Consider the following 15,000-nt stretch of genomic DNA (forward strand, 5'->3'; position numbering starts at 1 on the left):
AACAATGTCCCGTTGAGTGAAATTCAGTAGCATTCTGTAAACATTAATTTAAGGAAATCAATAGGCTCTGTGAGCTAAAGCCATATTGCAAGATAAACTGGCTGGAGTGCTACTTTGTCAAACAGATTTTAGTTTTCTCGGCTAGATAAAGAAGGTTTCAAAATGGGGTAACGTGTTGCAACCAAGGTTTGAAAACTATGTGGCCTTCAAACAGTCTGCTTGTTCCTACTACAAAGCTGGATAAACACACTTTAAAAATGATAAGATTGGACCAGGATTGATTTTACTTTCAAATTTTATAATAAGTAGAATTCTTGGTACATGTGAGTTTGGATTTTTTTTTAAACTATGAGCAGAAATACAGAAATGCAGCCTAGACAACTCAAGAATGTTTTTTTCCAATTTTTCCAATTGCAGGACACTGTGGATTTTATAGTCTTTATTCATGTTGACCTGGTGGGCAACAAGTCATCTTGCCAAATAGAAAAGCCAAAATCTCTCATGGACTTAGGATCAGAGGTCTTTGGTTGGTGAAGGCTGCTCACGTTGCAGAGCACAAGGTCGTGGTGATGGGAGTAAACAGGCTGGAGGGGATGAGAGGGGCAAGGCCAGATCACTCTTCTTGCTGGGTGATCTAGACAGTGGCTATACAGAACAACTCTGTAGGGAACCCAAGGCTAAGGTATAAACAGCACCTACTAGACAAGTGCTGGATAACCTCTCCAGGATGATAAGTCCACTACTGGGGAAGCAGTTTCACCATGGCTAGCTCCAGATCCAATAGCTTTAGTGTGTGCACACAGTGATCCATACCAACACAGATACAGGAATAGCAAAAGGGATTCGGGAGAAATACTTTTGCCAAGAAAACCTCATACAAAGCACAGACTAGATTGGCACAGGCACCCCTCACTCCCAAAGTCAGTGTAAGGTGAGCTTTGGGGGCAGAAAGAAACCTTCTTAAAGGAGATGATTAAGAAACTCCACTTGTGTCACCCTTGCACAGCCCTGAGCCTCTTCTCACAGGAGAAAGTTTAAGCCTGTGGGCTTTGGGGGAAAGTTGGCACCTAAATGCACATTCCTGTATCCACAGTCTATGTCCTATAGGAAACTTATCAAGGACAAGCCCTTTTGCATGCCTCCCTAGCAGTAAGACATGACACTATCTCTGGAGCCACTTCTCTCAGGGCTCAGAGAGACTGGAGACACTCAGACCAACCCCTCCCTTGAGTGCACTCCATAATCCAGGGACCACCCTGCTTTAAGAAGGAGCTTCCAGGCAGCTCACCTATCCCCCTGCCTCCCTAGAGAGCAGGACTTGTGCTACCAGGAGCTGCAGGCACAGATCTGGTGCCTTTTCAGGGCTAATGCTGCCCTGAGCAGCATTGCCCCACCATCGGGCTTCCCAAGGGCAGCGTCTGCAACACCTCACCGGTGTCCTGGCTCCTGCCACGTCCATCCACACTGTCCCCTCTCCTCACACACATTCCCTGTTCCCCAAGAGCAGTGAGCTGCTGTGTGGGACCATCTTAGCACTGTGAGTTGGTGTGGCAGCATATCAAGCAGGAGGCTTTGGCTTCTACACAGGAATTGGAGGCAGTTTTGGAGTAAGTTGCTACACTTTTTGGCGCAAAAGCCACGGCAGCATATGGCCCAATGTTCTCAGTTTAAGTCTGACACTTAACATTATTTAACAGTTTCTGTGTTAGGTGCTTTATAAGGTAAAGGAAATTAACAATTTTCAGGTAATTAGATCACTCAATTGGCTGAACATCCTGGACACCTCTTAGAAAAAAAACAGGTTGGCTCAGGCAATGGAAAGGCTAATGCCTCTTCCATTATCACTTATGAGGAGAGGGAAATAGTTGGAAAGGATGCTTTTATTTTAAAAACACAAAGGAAAAATACCTCAACTATTGGATGCTCTAGTACACACACTCTTCTCCCAACCAGCACCTTTCTAGAGTGCAGGATGTCATTTTGCCCACCTCTACATGTGTCCCAACCCCCCTGGCTACAGCAGCAGTTCTCTGGTGCCACCACAGTCTTCATTTTTTCCTTCAAGTTTCCTCTCACAACTCCTGCTGTACAAATCCCTTCTTTCCAAAAGAAATAAATTTTTTTTGAAAAGAGAAAAAAATGGACAAGAAACTGGGTGGCTGTTTAAGAAAGTCTGTTCTCCCACTGTGCCACACAAAGAGAAGACCCCTCTTTTGGGACAGCCCTAGTACTGGAAAGGGAAAACCATTTGTCCAACTCTGGCTCAAAAGAGAAAAACTAGGCAAAAACCAGAGGCTGCTTATTTCATTTACTGTTGCAGTGTAGGTTTTTTTGTTTGTTTTTTTTTTTTTTTGACTCTTTAAAAACCTGGGAAATTATTTAAGGATGTATGTTTAAAGTTTTTGTTTAAAATAAAGCCCTTATCCCCATGAGGAGAGTTTGGAGCACTAGTAATCTACTGCTGGCTTACTGTTATCTCCTCCACCAAGCTCACAAAGAGGAGAGAGAATGGGCATGGCTCTTACAAGGAAAAAACCTGACAGTGGGGCTGCTGAGATGCCTGATAATATCGGGGAAGTGAAAGTGGTAGTGCAGTGAAAATGGATACTGCGTGATACATTAGATTTAATCACTTGCATTTCAATTAAGCTTTTCCACAAATAAAGACTGGGAAGTACTCTGCAGGCTCCCCGCGCGGCTGGAGCACGGAGCCCCGAGCGCCGCTGGCGGCTGAGCGCAAACCGCGCTGCCGCAGCTCGCTGGGGCTCACAGCCCTGCTGCCTCCCTGGTGGCACCCATCTCCCCATGTCCCCATGTCCCCATGTCCCCATGTCCCCATCCTGCCCCACACACAGCACCACACCGTGTGGGATCCCTGTCCCGGAACGGCTGCGCCCACGGTGCAGGGGATGAGCGCTCCATCACGGCATGCAAACACCACACCTTCAACGTGCTCATTTCCAACACAAAACTTGGTAAGACTCAGGAGTAGAGCGGGGTAAGACAAAATAATGAGGACTTAGCATTTCCAATTTGTTTAGACTTTTTGCACCTTGGAATTCAGTTCTCCCTTTCTCCGCCTTCAGAAATCATCAACAGCATTTTATGGGAAGATTATTAAATTTCCTCTTCTGCCTTACTGATGAATTAGAACTGCATGAGATGTAGAGGCTTCTAATGGAAACTCTGATTGCCCTTAACTTGCTGCATTGCCAGTGGCAGTGCCACAGAATGGAAAAATCACTAAGGCTCCTACAGCTTGTGCTAGCTGGGCATTTACTGTGTGTTGGGAAATGTAAGAAAGCACCACTGGAGGGGTTACTGTCACACTCCAGAAGCTGTCTCATACAAAAACTGAAGAAAAAAATAAAACTCTAACACACAAGAAGAGTCTAACTTTAACTCAGTCCATTGTGGTGAAATGCAATCTGCTACAAGAGGCTGCCTACAATGCCAAGCAGCATATTATGCACCCTGCTGCCAAATTCTGGCAGGCACCACATACAGGCGCCCACAAAAAACCTGCCCAGAAAAGTGAGTACAGAGATGACCACCTAATTCTGGCTCAGCAGAGAGGTTATTGCATACTCTCCTGGACACATCAGCCAGATAGGAATGTGATGTGTTACTCAGAAGGACCAGGAGGCACAGCCTGGACTGAGATGAGCAGGTTATGTCTTGCACCAGCAGCAAGTCCTCTACTTTCATGGTGTATTTCCATGTGTGAAAGATCCAGGCATACAGAAACTGCTGGTTAGACCATGGATACAGAGGCAAAGTGGCTCACAGAACTTGTACTTTGCAAGGATTTTTTTATGTTGAGTAGAATTTGGCTCCATAGGTGAACCACTAACACTATAGTAGAAATGATGTTTAAAATGATTATGCATCTAGAATATATCACATATATATATATATAGATATGTACACATAAATGTTGCGACAGTATACAGTAACATCTATAATTGGCGTTGCTTGCTCTTGCACAGTCTTCCCATCTCTCTGCATTGCAATCACCTTTGTCTTCTGTGTCTGGCCCTGAAAAGCTCCAACTGTGCCCTCTTCCTCCTCAGTTTGCATGGGCTGGGCTGGGGGGAGTGAGGAGGGAGGTAGGGGAGAAGGATGGGAAGCAGGTGGTGTTTAATCAGTCTGGCAGGGAAGCAGGCTGTCACCAGGGTCCTTTTGGGGGTGTCATGAAGGTGGCAAGCATGCCCTCTGGCACAGGGTACCTCCTTTCCTCTTTCCAGTGAGAGAGGGTAAGGGCAGGGGAAGGAAATTGTGCATGGTTATGGGTGAGGGGTGTTGCAAATAAAGCTGTCTCCACCAGCTTATGCTCCCACTGAACAATTCTGAAAAATCTCCTCCCAGTGCAACCATGCTTTTATGAGCATCCAGAGCCCATCATGATGGGATAAACTGCTCCATCTATGCCATCCTGAGGCATGCAGCTGGCCAAACTGGGCGACAAACACCCTGTTACAAGCTCCAGTGCAGGACCTGCCAGGGACCAGTGAGGCTCACAAGCCTGTGAGGCCAGAAGACAAAGTCTTCCATGCTAATGGGCTGAGCTGCCTCTCCTCTGACTGCCGTTTATCCCTTGCGGAAGGAAGCGGTGCGACTCCAGACAGCAGTGGATTAGATAACCTCGAGGCTGGGCCTCATCTGATGGAGCCAGCTCTCTCTGCAATTGTGGGAGATAAGCTGCTCCAGCCCCTGCTCCCCCCACCCCGCTGAACATTGATATTTGGCACTTAAAGACCTTTCATATGCGGTGTTTATTTTCCCGTCTCTCCTCTAAAAACTTTCTGAAGTTGCAGACTACTGCTTTAAATGCATTTATACGTCTATGCTCTGCCTAAGTCCCAGTCGCAGCAGGCTGTCTGCTTAGCAACAGAGATCATGCCACCCTGGTTTGCTGCTCTCTACAAAGCCTCTCCACTAACTAGAGAAACAAGTTCAAGGCCACCTCTTTGAGCACTCTCGACCACCACCTGGACAGGCTTCTTCTGACAGCACATTTCCACCAGAGCCTTGAAACAGCCTCCCCACAGAGGGCACACAAAACGAGTCAGAGCCCGCCCGCGTACCTTCCCCCTCTGCAGATAAGAAAGCTGAACCTTGCCCCTTCCAGATCTAAAGGGAGAAATCATCTCCAAAACACTGATTACCTTCGGCCAGCCTTTCTGGCTGTCCTTCTATCTCTCACCCACCCATCCCTACCTATCAGGAAGAAGCTCTCTGCACAAAATTCAGCTACACTCTAGTGCTGCAGGTGATGGGCTATGGGTAAGCAAGCAATCCAGTGCTCCAAAGATTGCCTCCCACTTGGACTGAACGGTTTTTCTTCACTTTTGTGCTGTTAATGTTACAGCTGCTACAAACTACATCTGCTCCTGCTCTCAGGTTTGCTTTGTCTCATGCAGGTGAAGGACACTGAGTCCTCATGGATTTGTGCAATATCCTGCTGCCACTTCCTCACAACCTCAATATTTGCCCTTACAGATTTAGGTACGTTTGAAAACAGCATCCCCAGCGCTGCAAGGCCTGCCTGCAAGCAGACCTGGGCTGCCACTGCTCTCTCAGGCCAGGGATATCTGCTCTGAGAAAGGGCAGGACCCCAGAAAGCTGGCCCAGAAACCAGCACGGGTCACAGCGCTGCTAAACCTCTCTCACGGTTTCCAAAGTATTTTGACAGTTTGCTAATTGACATCATGAGAGCCTGACTCTCGTCCATTTTAAAACACATTGAATGTATCAAGGAAACGGTATTCTGTGTGAAGGTGACCTATTCAAAGTCCTATAGGATGGGCAATCCTATCTGTAAGGCTTCTGTTAAAGTCAGTCACACAGCCCTGACCCTGCACTGTGAGACAGCATTGGCTGGGATCTCCTCTTTTGGCAAGCGTGCCTCACAAAAATAAAAACAACACCCACCCTCCACCTCACATCCATGAACATGATGGCTCTGTGACTCTAAATTCAGTGCTGCATTTAATGTGTAGTTTAAAAAATTAAATGAAACTTTTTTCCAATTAGCATTTAAAATATATTCACACACTTGACTGTATAGTAACACAACAAAAGACAGCTCTTCAGCTGGCATATATTAATTAGCTGCAATGATTGCTGGAGCTGATTTACACCAGACATTGAGAATCCAGCCCAGAATTTAGTTCCGTGTCATGAAGAAAAAGCATGGGGTGGGTGGAAACAGGGAAAAATCTTACAAAGCTAGTAAGCTAACCTACTATTTCACATCTCTCTGGTATGACATTTATATAGAACAGCTTAGATAAAGTTCAGAAGATCAAACACTTTCCTCAATTTTCACAGTACAAAATGTTCTATGACCTTCTAATGTGACACATTAAAACAGATACAAGAAATTTCAGCTGATCAGGTCTCAAGAACACCCTCCACCTTCATTAGACAGTGCTGCTCCTTCAAAAGTTCTGAGTGAGAAATTTAGCTATGTTGTCTAAAAGAAATGAAGAAAGTCTGGAAAAAACATGTGCAACTTGCATGTTACCCATTACCACAACTAGGATTTATAAAATGGTAAGATTTATTGATTTTTTTCTTTTTTTTTCTTTTTTTTTTTTAAACACCGGGTTTTAAAATTGCCTAATGAATTCCTGCTAGCTACAGAATGAAAGAAAAAGCATTTCACCTTGTAAGGGATAAGACTCTATTGAGTGAGGGATGACATGGGTTAAAATTCACCTTGCTTCTCACTCCTCATCCACGATGGGATTTTGGAGAACGACGGACATCTGGAAATCAGTTTTACACAGAAAAATAGAAAACAGGGAAGAACTAGGAAGATGAATAAAGGCTCATCACAGACACAAAAGACCAGAGGAAAAAGAAGCTTGGATTTGGGTATTCTTGTCTGGCAAGGAGGCAGGCAGTAAGGCTAATGAAGCATTTGCGATATGGGACGTATGCCAGCGTAACAAAGAAGATGTGCATCAGCTCTGCAGATGTGCCAAAGCCCCCAGAGCAAAATAATGACATAATCACCATCAGTGTCACAGACCAGACTGTACACAAGGTGACATGGGAGAGAATAAATAAGGGTCTTTAGAGGCCTGTAGTACACACACGGGAAGGAATAGCCATTCCTCACAACTGCCACAAGAGAGAGGCGAGATGTTGGGTATAATGTGTGCAGCCAGCAAAAGAAATCTTGAATTGTGCAAGGCTAACACACTATAAATTGGTGCTTTTCTTGATCTCCAGTTGACGTTTCAATTCCCAGTACCCCTTGTTGAATGCTAAATGAAATGGCACTAGGAGTGAGAAGAGTTTGCCAAGTTTTGTTTTGTTTCTGTGGGTTCCTTTTATTTTTCCTTTTTTTTTTTTCAGGGGGTGAAGGGGATTTTTTTTTTTTTTGTTTTGTTTGAGAAGAGGAGGGGGCAATAAAGAGGAGTACAGGTAAATAATTGTGAAAGAAGCAAAACTAAAAAAACAAATACCCCCCAAAACCCCACAGCACACCATCACTACATGCACACACGCACACAGGAACAGAAACCCTACACCATTCAGCTGGAACAATCCTAGGATTCCCTCAAAGCAAAGCTAGAAACAAATGAGGATGGGGTTCGATTTGTTTGGTTTGGGGTTTTGTTGTTTTTTTTTTTTTTTTTTTTTGTTTTTGTTTTTTTTTTTTTTGCAGGGATAGCAGTGATAATTTTGTCTTCTGGTTTACAGCTATCCCTGAACTAAACCAGAAGAAATCCAGCTAAAATATTTTTCCATGCTAAAAGACAAGATTACTATTTTATTGATCAGTAATAAAACACCACTTAGGGTAATTTAGCACTTAACATGTTATTTGCGGTGGGGAGTAATCTGAAAAGCTCTGAGTAGCCTTAAATCATTTCACAACAGTTCTTCCTGCATAAAAGCGTTTGCCTCTGTACACATCTGTGATTTTGTGGTATATATATATATATTTATTTTTTTTTAAAGAAATCTGTCAATTTTTAAAGGGAACATCCATTTGATAAAGTAGAACAACGCTGCTAGTAGTGTTGCTGCAGGCTAAAGTGGGGAGATTGTGAAAGGGCAGGAGATGGGCTGAAGGTGCCAACAGGACTCTCACAGAAGGAACATTCAAGTACGTAATTGTTTGCAGGATCTGGACCTACAAGAGGAGCTCAGAAGAACAAAGCACTTGGCTTCACCAATGTCCCTTTTCATTGCTTCTAATGAAAGATTCATAAGAATAACTTTAATTTTTTATGATCTTTTTTTGCATTACTGTATTAGCTGCATCTACTCTGTATGCAATTTCTTCTTAAATACAGAAAACCTGTTTCAAAATGCCAGACATAATAACTTAATCAGTACAATAATTGATCTTGATTGTTATGCAGTCCTTCTTAACAGTCAGGAAGTGAGACGGAGCCCAGAAAATGTTTTATATGATTATTTCTTCCCATTGCAAAGTGATGTATTTGTGAAGAATGCAGGTGAAGGTCCACAGTAGAGTTCTTTTTTTCTTTTCTTTTTTCTTTTCTTTTTTTTTTGAGAAGAAAAAAAAATTAAAACCCCCCTAATTTGCTAGTTAAACTGTTCAGTGGAAGAATGATTGTATTTGTCCTTTTTGGCTTCGCCCAATTAATTGGAGCAGTAACATAGTGATTGTTAATAAACAGCTCTAATTTGACTGTACTTCTTGCCTATCTACTAACCCCACCATATCTTTGTTTAGCATATCATCAGGGAAAACAAGGAAGCATGTATATAATTTTGTTCTGTTGTATATGAAGTTTAATAATTATACCACAGTGGATTCTAAATTAATCACAGAAGGCACAACAATATTAATAATCTGTTTAGCAAACTCCAGTGTCTTTGCACTTTGATGTTAGGAGCAGAGACAGTATGAACTGTGACAGTTTTTTAAATTGGGCGAGTGTTTGTTTCTTTTTCAGCTTATATCAATGTTTTCTTTTATGCTTTTTCTACTGTGCACCTTGTTTCCCTCTAAGAAAAAAAAACAACAAACCACAAACCAAAACCACGGAACAACTCAACAAACAAGGCTCTGCTTATCTGGGTGAGTTTGGATCAAAGCTGACAGATCGAATTTTTCATTTATTTAACGAAGTTTCATTGCAGCCATTCTTCATAATTACAGCAGTGTTTTAATTTTTTTCCTTGCCTTGAATGGGAGAGAAGGGGTTCTGAGAAAGTTTTTAATTAGCTAAATAGGTCTGTGTAATCTAGATGAAATAAACACGCCCGTTTGAAAGGGTTGTTAGAACTTTTCCAGCCATTTAATCCATAGATGGCTGAACACAATGATACCTTCCACAGAAAGCTACAGCCACCACCAGCAGCTGTTAGAAGAGAGCTTGCTCCCTGCTCCTATTGATAACCCTTTGTGGAATGAAGAAAAAGAGCTGAGGGAAGGAGAACTGAATGTCAGACAATAGACATCGCTACACACACTGTCTCTGAACTTTCCTCATCTCTGAAGGACAATTAATTATGAAGGCCTTTGGGGTAGGTCGAAGCAAGGGAAAACCTACTGCTGGCCCAGCACTCCAGCCGCTATCTCTGTGTTTGTTAAATGGTTGTGCCTGTTGGGGAACCAGAGTAGCAGCCACCAAAATAGCCAATAGATCATTTAGGAAAAAAGAGCAAAAGATTTTTTTATGTGTGTCTGTCCTTGTATAATTCTATTCTCACTGTGAAATCATCCATACACAAAACACAAGGACAATTTTTTTTTTTTTTAGAAGAACCACAGGGTAGGTTACAGTCAGAAACGGCCTCTCAGTGGTGTGTTAAAAAGGATGGTCTTTTCACCAAATCATTTCACAGAGGCAAAACAGACAAACACAAAGAGTTGAGACTTTTTCTCCTACATTAAATAGAGTAACTGATAAGGTCAGACATATGATACCTAAAGACATGAATCTGTGAACTCTTGAAGTCAAAGGACTTCTCTGTGCAAAGGAACAATCTTTCAAAGGAAATAGATCATAGAACTCCACTGAATCCCCTTTAAACTTTATGAAGCAGGAGGAGAAAAAGCTCTAAGTAGGGAAGCTTGACAGAAGAGCCTTGAACTATTTTCTGAAGGAAAGATGAGACCCTCCCTAGGCTGCCACAAAACATCTTTTTTTTTCTAAAGGCTCTTCTGAACTTTGATATGTGCCAAGACACCGCTATTGAAAGCTGTATAATTATGTGCTATAGCCACTGTAGAAAATGCTTTGTTCACCACAACAAAGAACAATAAGCAAAGTAAAGTGACATTACACTGTATCTTTTTCTTTAAGAATGTTGAGAAAGGTCACGGTACGTTATAACTAATAAAGCTGTTGAGTAAGGAAGTTTAAAGTTGGGCTCGCTGTGCTTAAATGCAACCCAATGACAAAAAGGCAGAGGGAACTAAAATTGTAATGACATTAAAAAATAGATCATATATCAACATGCCAACTTCATTATACAAACACCTTGATTCCAAAGGACACAAACAGCAGACCCAGGAGTAGTGCTGCAATAGTATTCCTCTCACAACTCTCTCCCTAATAGCTTCCAACTACGGTCTGCAGTTCAACTAACTGCAAAAACTGATTAATAAGCATTAATTGATACATGCAACGTACGGACCTTCTATTGCAAGCCGTGGATTCTGTTACTTGATTAAAAACCAGGTTCATGTCCTGTGCAGTTTCAAGGAAAGCTCTGCTGTTTCACAAGGGAGCCTCTTCAAAATTAGAAGGGGAAAAAAAAAAAAAAAAAGGAAAAAGGCCAGAGGGCATCAATTAAGTTCCCTGAAACCAAGATTTTTAAGTGAAAAAGAAATACCATCTGGCCACCTATGTTTCAGTTTTCCTTCAGAGGACTCAGGACAGTTACATTTGTTATTCTCAAATTGCCAGAGCAGCTTTACTCCCCTTACTGCAGATAGCAGACAGCAGCCTTCCGACTCGGTCTTTAAGAGTGCAGAGAACGATGTTGAAACACTACAACAATAAAGCCCTTGAAGGAGGAAGTATACAGCTGAGGGAGAAATGTGAGGAGTGGAATACTGAAACAAACAACTGTCCCGTTGGGCTGTGCTCACTGCTGGTGCCACCAGAAGCATGGAGACTGCCACAGCAGGGCAGTTTGCACAGAAAGAGCAACCTTTGGGATGCAAGTTAGCGGGTTACAGACTTAATTTCACTTCTCTTGAGGCCACTCTGCACAGCTCCAGAGTATTAGGGTGGTTATAAACTGTACTTTACAGTGCCTAACTGCTGCAAAACCACTCAAAAGTGGCCGTAGTTTAAATGAGAATCAGGTTTGAGGACTTTAATTCTCCTTTTGATGAACACCAATTCAGTTCAAGATGAATCCTGCAGATGAAACCGGGAAAGAATACAGGTTCCTAAAATAAGCATATGAGTGGCCAGCAGCTTTTATAATTTAGGATGTCTTAATTTTTGCATGCAGTGCTGGGCACACTTCATTTTCAGGGAATGGACGGTTGAGGACCTCCTGACAAAGTGACTCTTATTGAGCATCCCAAAATGAAATTGACCTAAAATCATCATCACTTCTGAAAATGTTGGCAGCCTGCGTTCCTCTCAAGGGCTTGTAGGCCGCTTACGTGACTGGGTTACTACTTAGATTTTATAGGTGGCATTATTTGACTTGTTTTACATCTTCCCATTGATTTTTATGGGACTAAGTCAGAGTGCCTTAAGTTAAACACTCTGCTAAGACCTGAGTACAACTGGTCTGAATTAGGTTTTTCCCACTAGTATGGTTTTCCCCTGCCAAAAGAAGGGCAAACTCCTTAAAAAAGGTTTTTTCCCCCTTGGAAGCGACACGTGCCGTAACTAGCGCCGTGAAACGAGGCGATCCTCGCGTGGAGCCCCGCCGCACCAAAACTGCAGACAGTGTGTTTGTGCAAATAGCCCAGCTTGGCAGGCGCCTCACTATTGTGATCCATCTCAATAAGTACATCTGCAGAAGCGGGCAAGTTCCCGGGAGGCAGCGGGTGGGCTGAGCTCCGAGCATGGCGCATGCGGGGCTGGCTTTGCTTCGCCCACCCCGCAGAGCAGCGGGGCAGCCATGGGGCACAGGGCGGAACTGCCACCACAGAGACACCCTGACTCTTCAGAACTAAGGCTGAGCTGTTAAATGCCCACCAGGAGAAGGAATGGGCACTGTGCAGAGAGGCGTCAATACGCGGAGAGTGACGGTAACTGCTAAAAAATGCCAGGGAACAAGGATGACTGAGAAGGAGTGGGAGACAAAGCAAGGCTAAAATTCAGAAATTGTCCCCAGACCAGTTTCTTTTGGTTGTTTTAAGTGAATAAATCTGAAAATAAACCCTCCAGTTATGTTTTTTAACCTATGTTAAACTAATTTTTTTTCAACTCATGTTTTTCAACCATAACTCGAAGCATGGTATCGCCCTGGTTTTTTATTTTAACTCAAAGCATGGTATTGCCCTGGTTTTCAATCATCCTGCCAGAGTCACAACTGTGAGCTCTGATGACCTGTGCTAGGGCAGATTATGAAAGAGAGTAACAAAAATATTTAATTTTATTTTCCTTACTTTTTTCTGTGATACATAGCAACGATACCTGACTTTAATTATTGCAGCTGGCATTCAAAAGCCTATGGTAACACCACAGATGAGACAGATATCAAGTGGCGCAGCAAGCTGTGCTCTCTTTCTGACCAGCTTGAGCTGGGACACTGACATTTGTGGCTTTCATTCACCAGGACAGCCACCTTCTTCCTCCCTGCAGGAGTGCCCCCAGAATAAAGAAGCACCTTCACCGGCCACAAAAAAATCCCACACTGTTTTTTCTTTTTTTTTCCCTTTCGATACTCGGTCCCTCATTACTCTGTCCAGCTCAGCACATGCTTCTCCAGCTAACCCTACTGCAAGAGGGAAAAATGTGGAACTGGTCACACACATGCACACACAAAACAGGCAAAGTTGCACTGCATGGGAGGAGGCCTTGGATCTGTCTCTGGCTCACAGCCACACGGGTACAATGGCAAAGCTAAAAATGATAGGACATGTGGTTTGTTAAACATCTTATTTGACTTTGCTACAAGCTGTCACTGGCAATGCCCAGGGAAAAGAACACAGTATCACAAATTCTTGAGCAAATCAATGGCACAGCCTGGTATGGGCCAAACACACATTCTAACTTTAGAATTCTTTTCCTAATAGTCAGTTTAGGCCTATACACATGAAGCATATGCATGAATGTGACCCGAGAATAGATGAACGGAAGGGTTTAGGAATGACAGTGTAGGTGATTTAAGAGAAATAGCATATCAGACTAATCAGAAGATCAGCAAAGCATCATTGAAGTATGAGAGGAAGGAACTTTGATGATGCTAAATATGGGAAATGCTCAGTTTGCTAAATCCTTTTGGATCCAATTTCAACATTACAGTACTTGTCATTTTTGCTTTCCAGCTTCTGGGGGAGGGGATGGGCATTTATCAGGAAAAGTTACATTGTCTACGTTAAACACTGCACCACACAGCTTAATGTTCTCATAACTGCTGGATCCTCAGCAAAACCAAGAACGGAACTCTAGGAAATTCTCATTTTAGTGCATAACACAAGGAAGACTAAATGAATGAATTTGCAATCTCCATTTATAATATCTCTTTCCCTCAATGATGGAGAAAAACAAACCAAGGGGCTCCTTTCCAACCCACTCTAGGACCCTTGGCTGAGGAGACTGCAATCTCTAGCAGTACTAAACATGAGATTTATGTTTTCTTATCTACTTGAAAACATATATACAATCCCCACAATTCTCCACTGGAGTAATCCACTTACATTAACACTGGCACTAACACTTTGAAAATGAGTAATAACTGTCTGAAACCATGAGAACTTTTGAGTGCAAGGAACATTTCAACCTATGTTCTATGAACAGAAAAATGTTACTAAGAAAAAACTTGAGGGAATCTAAGCTCAAGGAAAAAGCTGGTCACCCTTATCTCCTGGTGTGTTTCCTTTTCTGCTCCTATATTTAGTGACTGTGGCTTAGCATCAGGGCAGACCTACATCCCAGGGGTGGCAGTCTCCTGCCTTGTGCCTGCTTGAGTTCCTAGTAGGGCCAGAGCCCTTGAGAGATCATGGAACACCAAAAACAGTCTAGATGTTGCCATCACCCACCATGGATGGCAAAACCTTTGAGGAACATCCTCTTCCCCACCTTGTTTCATCTGCCCCTTCCACGCAACCATCCTTGCAGAAAACTCTGCCAGCCCAGAAGAGGGGGAAACAACCAAGAAAGACAACAAAGTCTTTGCTTAGACTTTTTGCATCATCTGAACTTATGTGCTATGAGAACAAGTCCTGCTAAAAATCCATCAGAAGGATTTTAAGCAGGAAGTCACTCTCCTCATGCTGAAAAATCACTTTTGTACAAGAGGGGGATCATTATGCAACTTGACCCTGAGGGAATGGCGCAGACAAAAAAAAAAAATTAATAATTAGTATCACCATTGCTTTCCTACTCCACCAAGAGATGGGATTACTCAAGCCTCCCCCACATGCACACCCTGTTCAAATGCATCATTACATCTGACTACCTGAACAATGCAAACTGCCATCCTCAGCAGGGAGAAACACTCTCCCGTGGTATCGCCGAGGGTCAGCATGTTAATGATAACAATGGTCTGCTGAGCTACCAGGCTGGCCTGTAAACAGGAATCTTAATCAAAGGCACAAACCTGTTACAGCAAAAAACAGAGCATTTACTTCGAGTACTCATTTTATCCTGCAGTTGGACAAAGCAAATGCATTTCAGTTCTGTAAATCAAATAAAGAAAAACAAAAGCAGAGTGTTTGATCACACATTAGTGAGCTTTAGAAAAGTTGTGAGGTGACTTCTTTTACTACTGTCCCTCCTAAAGGAAACTTCAAAAAGTCGAAACTAAGAAACTTATTAAAAAAAAAAAAGTGAAAACTCTTCTCTCTTGTCAGATCCTAGTGAGGCA

The 15,000-nt window shown here is 42.9% G+C and overlaps 1 protein-coding gene across 1 annotated transcript in view; it reads right to left on the bottom strand.

The window, feature by feature from the left end:
- The window catches only part of PROX1 (prospero homeobox 1), a 49,450-nt gene that overhangs the window by 12,665 nt on the left and 21,785 nt on the right, over positions 1-15,000 (bottom strand). The window lies entirely within an intron of this gene.

This window comes from Ammospiza caudacuta, chromosome 3, assembly GCF_027887145.1.
Source record: "Ammospiza caudacuta isolate bAmmCau1 chromosome 3, bAmmCau1.pri, whole genome shotgun sequence".
NCBI lineage: Eukaryota > Metazoa > Chordata > Aves > Passeriformes > Passerellidae > Ammospiza > Ammospiza caudacuta.